The 12582-nt window shown below is 45.8% G+C and overlaps 1 protein-coding gene and 1 non-coding gene across 17 annotated transcripts in view; both read right to left on the bottom strand.

The window, feature by feature from the left end:
• The window catches only part of GMEB1 (glucocorticoid modulatory element binding protein 1), a 43741-nt gene extending 39539 nt beyond the window's left edge, over positions 1-4202 (bottom strand). For 13 of the 16 annotated variants that reach the window (XM_084963579.1, XM_021095680.2, XM_084963580.1 and 10 more), the window contains exon 1: positions 4174-4202. The gene's annotated coding sequence lies outside the window, so the exon portion shown is untranslated. Of the gene's footprint in view, positions 1-3718; positions 3972-4173 lie in introns of those variants that run through there. The other 3 variants (XM_021095684.2, XM_084963577.1, XM_084963574.1) reach the window with 1 other exon arrangement.
• An 8026-nt stretch (positions 4203-12228) lies between these two features.
• Positions 12229-12362, bottom strand: LOC146402636 (U11 spliceosomal RNA). Its single transcript, XR_014808759.1, has one exon. It is a non-coding gene; the product is annotated as a U11 spliceosomal RNA (small nuclear RNA).
• Positions 12363-12582: the final 220 nt, after the last annotated feature.

The raw sequence follows: 12582 nt of genomic DNA, 5'->3' as shown, positions 1-12582 counted from the left end.
ACTGGATTGAAGGAGCAAGAGGGTGTTCTTGCTCCTTCAACGCCTGTAGTACCCCTGTCACAACCATCATCCCACTATGTCAGCCTCCTCTGCCAGACTACATCCTGGGAGAGCAAGCGTAACTTTTCTTTTTCAATGGGCTCCCCTGTGCTAGCTCAGTGCCCAGGACACAGAGTGTAAGAGTTTTCAACTATCCAACTTCCATCAACAAAACTTTCTAAGGAAACCTAGCACATGGAAGGTGTGTAAAAAATTTTTGTACAATGAGTGACTCACTTTACCCTAAAAGACTTCTAGAATTTTCTACCTTAGAAACTTAGGGGATATAAATTTGTTAAAAAGCTCAGGCTAAGCTGCCTTGCTTATTACGCATCATTATAGCCAGTTCAAATATTTACTGAGTCTCTACTCTACATCCAACACAGATTTAGGCTCCTTGGAAATGAAAATGGATAATCTGTTCTTAAGGAACTTCAGAAGGGAAACAGATATGTGACAGTGTCACAGAGCAGAAGGGAAAAAAGGAACTGCAAGATATTTCAACATACAATGTGAACTTCTATAAATTAAACGTTTAAAACTAGGAGGAAAAAAAGAATCAACAGACTGGTTTGGCTTGCTGCCAGCAATAAAACCTAAATGATTAGGACCCCTGAGTCTAGAAAAAGCCAAAAGGAATACGATAAAGAATAAAATGCCATCAAATTGTAGAATAATTGAACTAAGAGAAATCTTCAAAGTTTGAACCATTAAAATGTAGGGTGAACTGAAATACACAGCTAACATTTGTCAGACACTTGTTTGTTGTTAAGCATTATTCTGTTATATATTTAATGACTTTAAAAGATGTAATACTTTAGCATGTAACAACTGTAGGGAATTCAATTCAAAAAAAGTGGTTTAAATGTTAAAAAAGTAATGACATAGGTAAATTAATGGGTTAGAGAAGCAGAATTAGAAGGATGCTTCTAGTTTCAACCTTCTACCCTAACGTTGAGTCCTCTCAACAATACCCTGAATAAGTGGTTGACTAACTTCCTGATTAACATTTTCCTCAATAGGAACTTGTATTTTACTCCTTACCCCTCTCACACTTTGGAGCTCAAGAGGAAATTTATGGCTGTTTCTCTAATCTTCTGAGTTTATCAGAGACGATAATTATCATCATCCACAATATGTTTCCCAGTGTCAGTAAGACACAGGTCTGATCCAACATGGCAATTCTTACATTCTTTAGAGAAGCAAGTCTGGGTTGAATTTTTTTTTTTTTTTTTTTTTTTGCTTTTTAGGGCCACACCTGCAGCATATGCAAGTTCCCAAGCTACAGCTGCTGGCCTATGCCACAACCACAGCAACACAGGATCCGAGCCGAGTCTGCGACTTATACCACAGCTCACAGCAACGCAGGATCCTCAACCCACTGATCGAGGCCAGGGATTGAACCTGTATCTTCATGGATCCTAGTTGGGTTTGTTAACCGCTAAGCCATGAAGGGAACTCCAGGGCTGAATATCTCTTATTAACCTAAATACCATATTCCTAGCAAGTAACCGAAACCAGCTCTACAAACTACACGGGCTAATTGCAAGGTCATCTCTTTGAGTTGAATGTAAACTGAAAAGTAGCTCTCGTTTATAGTAACAAAAATTCCTAAGGGCAAGATGAGTGAGTTGCTCCTTTGGGTATTTCATGGAAGGGGCCTTAGAGTATTCATTGTGAAATCACACAATACTCTGTAATTCTAGGAGGACGGACACATGTAAAGGAAATATGTCAAACCTGTGTGAAAAGGAAGAATTATTTGCAGTTATTTGCAAAGACACCTTGAAAGTAAGCATTATGACTACTCACCTAAACTATCAAAAAACTAAAGAAATTATATATCTGGATTAAATTCATTGTGTCCTGAAAAAAAATTTTTTTTGTCTTTTTAGGGCCACACCCATCTCATATGGAGATTCCCAGGCTAGGGGTCTAATCAGAGAACACAGCAACGCCAGATCCAAGACGCATCTGCAACCTACACCACAGCTCATGGCAACGGTGGATCCTTAACCCACTGAGCGAAGCCAGAGATCGAACCCACAACCTTGTGGTTCCTAGTCAGATTCGTTTCAGCTGCACCACGACGGGCACTCCCCGAAAACTTTTTAAAACATGGCAAGATGTACACACAAATGTCACATAATCATAGGAACATCAGAGTTGATAGATGAAAAAGAATGACAGGAATACCAGACATCCTGAAATTTTCTAACCCCAAAATGTATTTATTCCACACTTCACTGTAATTTTTGTAGACCGTGAATTAAAACTTCATTACTACTTAAGGCCAAAACTCCTTGATTTTTTTTTTCCTTCTTTGTTTCTTCTCATGTATTTAGTAGGTAATCTAGGGTGCTACCAGATGTAAGGAAGTCAACAAGATGACTACACAGGACCACTGTGAAAGAGCCAGAGGAAGTGAATGTTGGTATAAGTCGCATATTGACTACTACGTAGGTGTTTAGGGAAGCAACTGTATATAAAAGAGTTTTGTGAAGGGTCACCCTACTACAGTTGAGGAGAATTTTGCTTAGGACAAGACCAAAATACAGCCCAAACTAACCAAATGAAGTTGAGTACAAGTTACCTATTCAGTGTGTGTTGAAGTAATTATGAACAAATGGTTGACTAACAACTAATGAAAAAATGTGTCGTCAGTAGACATTAAATACACATAATTGATAAAAGGCTGACAAATCAGGGGAGTCAGTCCAAACATTTAATGAAATAGTCTCCTAAAAGCACTTTTGAAACCATTAGCAGAGGCAAGGAGAGAGAAAACAATTCTTCTGTGAGACTAGAATTATCTGATCCTCCTTTTCCTTAATCCTCCAGGTTAAGGAAGAAAATCTCATTTTTTGGTTCTTCTAAACAAACACCCGTCAAGGCCCCTTTCTGTTCCTTAGGAAGTGTTTCTGAACTTCTCTCATCTTAAGAGGAGAATGCAGGCCTCCTCCTGCTCTTTGGATGGCCAAGCGTTCCCTTGATTCCCCAGGTCAAGACTTGCCTTAGTCTGAGTGGATCACACTCGAGGACTCCCAAGTTAGAGTCCACCCTCACCTCTCCTTCCTCTCAATTAGGGGACACCAGGTCAATTCCCCTGTTATTTAGAAAACTGGGGTATTCTCCCCATCAAGATCTTCTCCCCGGTCCTCAAAAACAAGATTTTCCCCACTCCCCAACATACGATATTACCTTGCTCTCTACCTATAATATCAGGAGGTACTCCAACCTCTTTTATTCCCTCACAGATCTGGTCCCTTCTCAGTACCTCCTCTGGAGGCTGAGGTGTCTTCCTACCGCCCCCTCACGTAGGGAAAGGTAGGGGCCTGCTCACTTTCCCTTGGAGCTCTTCTTCCTTGGCCCCTGCTCCCACTCCCCGGACCTGTCATCACGCCTTCGGGGAAACAACGGCCTCTTTTCCCTTAGAAAGAACGGCCGAGGCCTCTAACACGATCCCAGGTGAAGCCTGAACACCCCTTTCCTCAGCAGAACCCACTCTCTGCTCTTGCTCCCCACCCCGAGGCTCCGAAGGGTCCTCCTAGGGGGGCAGCGGGCTTCCTTCACCTTTTGTCCCCCTTTCTCCCCACCCCCACCCCGAGCGCGACCCAGGCCTCTCCCCAGCTCCTCATCGAGGGCCCTGGTGCCCCCCGGATCCCGCCTCTGGGGATACCCCTGGATCCCCAGACCCCTCGCCGGGGTCCTGAGCGTCCGGGCCTCTCAGTCCGGAGTGGCTCGGGCCCCTCCTGGCCCTTCGGCAGAGGACTTCCGGGCCCCTTGGTCCGGGGGTGCCGGGGCCCCCCAGTGCCAGGCTTGCCGGCCCCCGCCACTCTCGGCCGGGGGCCGGACCCGGGCGGCACGGCCAGCCGCGCTGGGGGCGGCCCGGCTGCTCGGGCGGACCCAGCGGCAGCGTCCCCCCACCCCCCCGCGGCGCCGCGACGTCCGCTCGCTCCCCGGCGGCGGCGGCGGCACGCACAGGGCGTGGGGAGGCGCCCGCGGAGGCAGCAGCCCCCCGCCCCCTGCGCGCCCGCCCGCCCTCGCCGGCCGCCGCGCGGCCCCCGCGCCCGCCCCCCCGCCCCCACCCCACCCCGCGCCCGCGCCCGCGCGCCCACCCCTCCCCCTCCTCACCGTCTCCGTCGGGCGGGCGGGCGGCGAGCGGCCAGGGCGGGCGGGCGACGGAGCATGCGCAGAGGCCGCCACGGCCGCTACCGCCACCGCCGCCGCCAGGCCAAGCATCAACACTTCCGGCCGCCGCCGCCGGCGAGCTGGCGCCTTAAAGGGGACGCGTTCTTATTGCCGGCCCCACGGAGGATGAACCCCAGCCGGAAGGTTTGGGGCCTTTATCCGAACTAGAATCTCCCGCGCTGGAAAATTAGTGTTGAGAGGGACGCCAGGGACCCTAATAACTCTTCTAACCCCACTTCATGGCTGAGGAAAATGAGGCCTAAATTAAAGATTCACCTCATCCGCAATTGGAAGCAAAAACGAGACTCCCCATGGAGGACTCTGACCCTTTTACCTCCTCAAATCCGGCTGTGAAGCTTACATTTATTAGCCCTTCAAAAGTGATGATCCAACTATCAGTTTGGAATCAAAAGACCTGTTTTGAGTATGGCGTCAGTAAGCAAACCCCTTGTTATTCTTTGACCCATACATGTTCACCAAACCTTTTATGTGAGGTTCGGGTTCAGGTCTTAAATACTTAAAGGGTTACCTAACAGCCCTAAGCCCCCTATTTCGCCTAAGGCATAAAGTTGTTAGTGTTAAAAGAGATGACACTTGAAAATGCTTGAGGATGTTCCTGGGGCCAGTAATAATAATTGGCAAGTATTAAGACCTTTCTAAGGCAGGCCTTTGTCTCATATAATCCTCTTTTCAGCCCTACTAAGTAGCTTCTTTTCATTCCCATTTTACAGATAAATACTGGAGGCCAGTACAAGTCACATAATATGTAAGAGGTACAACCAAAATGTAAACTCAGGGAGATCCCCTCGTGGCTCAGCAGTAATGAACCCAACTAGGATCCAAGAGGACACAGGTTCGATCCCTGGCTCTGCTCAGTGGGCGAAGGATCCGTGTGCTGTAGTATAGGTTGGAGACCTGGCTCAGATCTGGCATTGCTGTGGCTGTGGTGAAGGGTGGCAGCTACATCTCCAACTCCACCCTTAGCCTAGAAACTTCCATGTGCCGCGGATGCAGCCCCAAAAAGACCAAAAACAATCATTTGTATTTTATTTTGTTTTTTTGAGGGGCATCTAAATGAAGGTGTCCAGAATGAAGTTGGATTGACTTTTCTCAGGCAAATTCCAGGGTTGGACTTTGGGACCTGTGCAGGGAGGAAGGGACCTCGAGGCCCAAACCTGGGGAACATTAATCTTTGAGGAACCAGAAGGAACCAACCAAAAGTGGTCAGAAAGGTAAGCTCCTTGGACAGAAGAGAGAGATGCCCAGAGAGCAGGCAGGGAGTTTCCAGAAGAAGGAGATGGCACTACCAATGCCAGATACTACAGAGAGCTCAGGCAAGGAAAAAGGAGAAGTCACTGGATTTGGCATCTAAGAGGTCACTGATGATCCTTTCAGGGTGGGTCACCTCTGAGGTTAGGAGGGAAGCCAGACTGTAGTGGATCAAGTGAGAGGAGAAGTGGCAGAAACAGAGGGCCAAAGTTTTTGACAAAAAAGAGGAACTAAGACATAAGGCAGGAGTTCTGTCCTGGCTCAGTGGAAACAAATCTGACTAGCATCTGTGAAGACGCTGGTTTGATTCCTGGACTCCCTCAGTGGGTTAAGGATCACGCGTTGCTGTGGCTGTGGTGTAGGCCAGAAGCTACAGCTCTGATTCGATACCTAGCCTGGGAACCTCCATATGCTACAGGTGCAGCCCTAAAAAGAAAAAAAAAAAAAAAAAAAAAAAAAAAGACATAAGGCAACAAGATAATTATTTTAAGAGGAGAAAAAAGCCATGTGAAGCCTTTCTTTTTTAGTTTTTTCACTTGTTTTTCCTGTAATGTACATGTTCACTGTGGAAAATTGTGAAGCGCATAAAAGGATGGAGAAGCAGAAAAACACCCACTTATTTAACGTGGTGTATTTCCTTCCTGTCTTTTTTCTATGTATTTTATCCTTTACCTTGAAGAATTATCTTGAATGCGCAATCTATGTTACACTTCTTTTTCCCCTTAAACACTGTTTTGTACACTTTTTTTTTTTTAGGGCCACACCTGCAGCATATGGAAGTTCCCAGGCTAAGGGTTGAATCTGAGCTACAGCTGCCAGCCTACACCAGAGCCACAGCAACGCTCAGATCCAGGCTGCATCTGGAACCTACACCACAGCTCACGGCAACACCAATCCTTAACCCACTGAGCGAGGCCAGGGATCGAATCCATGTCCTCATGGACACTAGTCGGGTTGTTACTGCCCAGCCACATCAGGCATTCCTTGTAAACATTGAAGAGAGTAGTTTTTCTTCTCTTCCTCTTTCTCTCCCTCCCCAGCCCATCCCCCTTCCCTCCCTCTCCTTTCCTTCTTCTATTTTTTTATTTTTGTATTTTTTTTGTCTTTTGAGGGCCGCACCTACAGCATATGGAGGTTCCCAGGTTAGGGGTCTAATCGGAGCTGCAGCTGCTGGCCTACACCACAGCCACAGCCACAGCCACGCCAGATCCAAGCCGAGTCTGTGACCTGCACCACAGCTCATGGCAACGCCAGATCCTTGAACCACTGAGCGAGGCCAGGGATCAAACCGGAAACCTCATGGTTACTAGTCAGATTCATTTCTGCTGCGCCATGACAGGAACTCCACTTTTCCTTCTCTTAAATTTGAGACATACTTGAGTGGCCAGTGTGGTTCTATCCTCCCTTCTAACATTCTTAGGGTCACTCTGATTTCTGAGCAGAGCTGAGAGTTTTGTTTGGAAGATAATTTTGTTCAACTTGGATGAATGAAAAAGCCGAACAGGAGTTCCTATGAGCTATGGTGTAGGTTGTAGATGAGGCTCAGATCTGGCATGGCTGTGGCTGTGGCATAGGCCAATGGCTACAGGTCTAAATCCACCCCCTAGCCTGGGGACTTCCATATGCCGAAGGTGCAGCCCTAAAAAAAAAAAAAAAAGGAAAAAAAAATGCAGGCAGTATTTAGTAAACAAAAAATTGTTTTGAATGCTCTCTATATACCAGGCAGTGTTCTGGGGGCTGGGAGTACTGCTGCGAATAAATAGATTTTGTCTCTAGGATTCAGAGCGTTTCAGGGTTCTATGGGGAAACAGCACAGGCAAAGGCCATGAAATCCATGTGTTGGAGGAACTTGGAGAAGGCCAGTCAGGCTAGACCAGAATGATGGAAAGAAAAGGAGCCAAGAGAAGATCCCAGTGCCAGCTCACATAGAGTCTTGTAGACCAAATGAGGAGTTCAAGGTTAATGTTAAGGGAAAAAATTAGAGAAGTTAAGAATGAAGACTGGGGAGTTCCTGTCATGGCGCAGTGGTTAATGAATCCAACTAGGAACCATGAGGTTGCGGGTTTGATCCCTGGCCTTGCTCAGTGGGTTAAGGATCTGGCGTTGCCATGAGCTGTGGTGTAGATCACAGACACGGCTTAGATCCCAAGTTGCTATGGCTCTGGTGTAGGCCGGTGGTCCAATTAGACCCTTAGCCTGGGAACCTCTACATGCCGTGGGAGTGGCCCTAGAAAAGACAAAAAAAACAAATAAATAAATAAATAACTAAATAAAAGAAGACTGGGGAGTTCCCATGGTGGCTCCGTGGTATGAACCTCACTCATATCCATGAGGACGCGGAATCGACCCCTGACCTTGCTCTGTGGGTTAAGGATCTGGCATTGCCACAAACTGCAGTGTAGGTCACAAATGTGGCTCGGACCCATTGTTGCTGTGGCTGTGGTCTAGACCGCAGCTGCAGCTCCAATTTGACCCCTAGCTAGGGAACTTCTATATGCTGCAGGTGTGTTTAAAAAAAAAAAATGGAGACTGGAAGGGAGCATTGCAGTAGGTCAGAAGATCATTTCAGAGGTTCTGGTTATAAATGTAACAGAGCAGGCAATGATGTGGTCTGTACCAAGAGGGGATTTAGAGAGGAGGTAATCTTAGGGGGGGTCTTTGTGAGGTGACTAAGTGATGGAGGTGCCTGCCATTCACTGAGTTGGAAGAGACAGGAGGAGAAGCAGGTTTGGTGGGGAATGGGAATCTTAGGGGAAGCGGGGATAGAAATTATGAATATAGTTCTGAACGTGTTCAATTTGCAGAGTTATTAGCTGGCCAGGCAGCTGGGGCCAAGTAGGTACCTGGGACCAGAGGCTGCCCCATATGACCCACAGGCCATACTTCTGCACAGATGGATAATGTACAGCCCAGAAGATGCCTGAAGTTCGTTTTTATTTTTATTTTTTGGCTGCACCCTCAGCACTTGGAAGTTCCTGGGCCAGGGATTGAACCCACACTACAGCAGTAACCTGAGCTGCTGCAGTGACACCAGATCCATAATCTGCTGTGCCATAAGAGAACTCCCTGAAGGTTTTTTTTTTTTCCTTCTTCTTTTTTTGGTCGCAGTGTGGCATGTGGAGTTCTCGGGCCAGGGATCAGATCCAAGCCACTGATGCAATTTATGCTGCAGCTGTGGCAACACCAGATTCTTAACCCATTGTGCCAGGCCGGGGATTGAAACTGCATCCCAAAGATGCCCAGATGCTGCTGATCCCATTGTGCCACAGCGAGAACTCCTGTTTTTACTTATCTATTTATTTTTTATTTATCTTTTTTGGTCTTTTTTTTTTTTTTTTTTTTTTTAATCTTTTTAGGTCCGCTCCCTTAGCACATGGATGTTCCCAGGCTAGAGGTCTAATCAGAGCTGTAGCCACTGGCCTATGCCAGAGCCACAGCAACGCCAGATCTGAGCCGCATCTGTGACCTACACCACAGCTCATGGCAATGCCAGATCCTTAACCCACTGAGCAAGACCAGAGATCACACCCGCAACCTCATGGTTCCTAGTCGGATTCGTTTCCACTGCACCACGACAGGAAATTTTTTTTTTAATTGGTTATCAATATTTACAAATCCAGGGGTATCAAATAAAGGTTGGGATTTCCCCACCTCTTATTGCAAATTAGATCCTCTGGTCAAATTGGGCCCGAGTGCTAGAAGGCTACACCAGGCTGGTTCGGCTGGTCCCACGGCAGCAAGCCTCTTGCAGATTCTGCTCAAGGCCTGGTCCTGACAGCCCTGGAGTCTCAACCTCTGGTATGGACATGAGGAGACACCATAGAAGAGGAAAAAGTTGGTCTGGGACAGAGCACATATTTTCTCACATTCTGAAAGTTGCCTTTTCACTCTCTTGATAGTGATTATTGATGCACAAAAGTTTTAAATTTTATTTTTTATTTTTTGCTTTTTAGGGCCACACCCACAGGATATGGAAGTTCCCAGGCTAGGGGTCCAATAGGAGCTGTAGCCGCTGGCCTACACCACAGCTCACAGCAACACTGGATCCTTAACCCACTAAGGGAGGCCAGGGATCGAACCCATATCCTCATGGATACTAGTCGGATTTGTTTCCACTGATCCACTTGGGGAATTCCACAAAAGTTTTAAATTTTGATGATGCCCAGTTTACTTACTTTTTGTTTTGTTGTTTGTGCTTGTGGTGTCATAGTCAAGAAATCATTACCAAGCCCAATATCAGAAAGCTTTTCCCCATTTTCTTTTAAGCACTTTATAGTTTTAGCTCTCAAGTGGAAATCTTTGGTCAGTTTTGAGTTATTTCTTTATGTGGTGAAGGGTAAAAGTTCAACTTCATTTTTTGCGTCTGAATATCCATTTTCCAAGCACTGTTTGCTGAAAAGACTCTCCTTTCCCCATTGAATGCTCTTGGCTCTTTTATCAAAAATTATTTGATGCCAGGATTTATTATTTCTGGACTTTGTGTTCTATTCCACTAATCTATGTGTCTTTTGTTTGTTTGTTTGTTTTTGTTTTTGGGGATTTTTTTGGGCCACGCCTGTGACATGCAGAAGTTCCTGGGCCAGGAATCGAAACCATGCCACAGCAGTGACCCAAGCCACAGCAGTCACAACATCAGATCCTTTGCCCGCTGAGCCACCAGGAAAGTCCTGTATGTCTGTTTTTATACCAATACCACAATGTTTTTACTTACTTTGTTTTGTAGTAAATTTTGAAATCAGGAAATATACTTCTCCAATTTTGTTCTTTTTCACTTCACATAAGTTATACTCTAGCTAAAGAATATAGATATTGAACAACTAACTTTACAACTAATGCATCAATCAACTATATTTGATTGAAAAAAAAAAACCTAATGCATGAATAATGTTCTGCAGAGAAGTATATGGTGGAAGAATGTAACAGAGAGAGGAGGAGCTAACCTAGTGAGTGTTGGGGCAGGGGTGAAGGAGGACCTCCCTGAGAAAATGACGTTTGAACAGACATATGATGAATGAGTTAGCCACTTTGGGAGAAGACAAGCTGTTGAGAGAGAGTACTTCCAGGTGGAGGAGAGAAGTTTCTTGGCTAGTGGCTTTGGAGATGCAGAGAGAAGACCAGTATGCCTTGAGCCCTGAGAGGCTCACAAAGAGCATGATGGGTTGCTTGAAATTTACAGGATGTTGACCTAAGCTAGTTAGGTCCTATGAAAGTTTTAATGAGGGAGTGAATGACAAGTGTTCAGTGAACACACAGAAAATCAGAATACAGGAAATCTACTAATATCAAGTTTCCAAAGTAGAGATTTTTTTTTTTTTTTTTTTTTTTTTTTGTCTTTTTGCTATTTCTTGGGCCGCTCCCGCGGCATATGGAGGTTCCCAGGCTAGGGGTCGAATTGGAGCTGTAGCCACTGGCCTATGCCAGAGCCACAGCAACGCGGGATCCGAGCTGCGTCTGTGACCTACACCACAGCTCACGGCAACGCCGGATCGTTAACCCACTGAGCAAGGGCAGGGACCGAACCCGCAACCTCATGGTTCCTAGTCGGATTCGTTAACCACTGCGCCACGACGGGAACTCCAGAATTTATTCTATAAACTGATTATAGAGTCTCAGGCTCCTAGCTGAGTGAACTTTCTTTCCAGCCTTTGAGTTTATTTTTTTTTTTACAATTTTATTAAAGTATAATTTACATACTGTAAAACTTATCCTTTTGTTTTGTTTTTTGTCTTTTTAGGGCCACACCCTCAGCATATGGAGGCTGTCAAGCCAGGCGTCTAATCAGAGCTGCAGCTGCTCTGATTAGAGCCACAGCAATGCCATATCGGAGCCACATCTGCAACCTACACCACAGCTCAGGGCAACACCTGATCCTTAACCCACTGAGCGAGGCCAGGGATGGAATCCGCAACCTCATGGTTCCTAGTCGGATTTGTTTCCACTGTGCCACGATGGGAACTCCAAAACGTATCCATTTTAAGTGTACAATTCAATGTAGATTTATAGTTTTGCAACTCTCACCCTAATTTACTTTTAGAACATTTCCTTCACCTCAAAAAGATCCCTTGTGCCCATCTGTAGTCCATTCTTGTTCCCAGCTCCAGTCCTGGCAACCACTAATCTACTTTCTGTCTCTATAGATTTGCCTTTCCTGGACATTTTGTGTAGAAACAATCATATATGACCTTCTGTGACTGGCTTCTTTGTGAATCTGATTTTGCTTGCCATCATTTGTATTCCAGTGACGATGCATCCTCATTATTTCTCTAATCTTTTCATGTACTCCATATTTTCATAGAAAACAGGAAAATATGGATCTGTAAAAAAAAAACACGACAGTTTCCATCGTGGCTCAGTGGTTGACGAACCTGACTAGTATCCACGCGGTCTGGATACCTGGCCTCACTAAGTGAGTTAAGGATGCGTTGTTGCCCTGGAGCTGTAGTTGTAGGTCCCAGAAGCGGCTGGGACCCGGCGTTGCTGTGGCACTTGGCAGGCGGCTACAGCTTTGACTGACCCCTAGCCTGAAAACCTCCATATGCCCAAAGTGAGTCACTAAAAAAAAAAAAAAAAAACTTATTATCAATGTTCCGTTAAGAAAGCAGTCGCACCACAAGTGGGACAAGTCACAGAGCACACCCACAGCTAACCTCTTACGCTGACAAACGTTCTATAAACAGAAGACCTTCAACCACAAAACGGAAAGTGTCTTTCATTCGACATTTAAAACAGCGGGGCGCTAGGACCAACGATCACTAGCTGCCCAAGTACCAAAAAATTATGCTTCCGAAATCTCTTGATGTCGATTCCGCACGCAGAGCAAACGAGTTGCCCTACGTGTGCCACTCACGACAGAAGCCCTTTTTGCCGAGGCTACTGCAAAACGTGGGGGCAGTGTTAGGATATTCCTTTTATGGTAAGGGTGAAAATAAAGCCATTGGAAATTTATATTCCCGGTTCCTGAAGATAAGAGTATAATTGCAGAACATTTTGATCTGGAGCGAAATCTTCAAAGAAAACTCTATAATTTTCTTCGGATTTTTATTTAAAAGTAAAGGCAAAGCCTTGAAGTCGTATGCAAATATG

Source organism: Sus scrofa, chromosome 6 (assembly GCF_054392235.1).
Source record: "Sus scrofa isolate SSC_HxYL_T2T_F1_AM1 chromosome 6, Sscrofa_HxYL_maternal_Yorkshire_Landrace_v2.0, whole genome shotgun sequence".
Lineage (NCBI taxonomy): Eukaryota > Metazoa > Chordata > Mammalia > Artiodactyla > Suidae > Sus > Sus scrofa.
The sequence above is the reverse complement of the archived record's forward strand: the minus strand, read 5'-3'. Positions and strand labels throughout refer to the sequence as shown.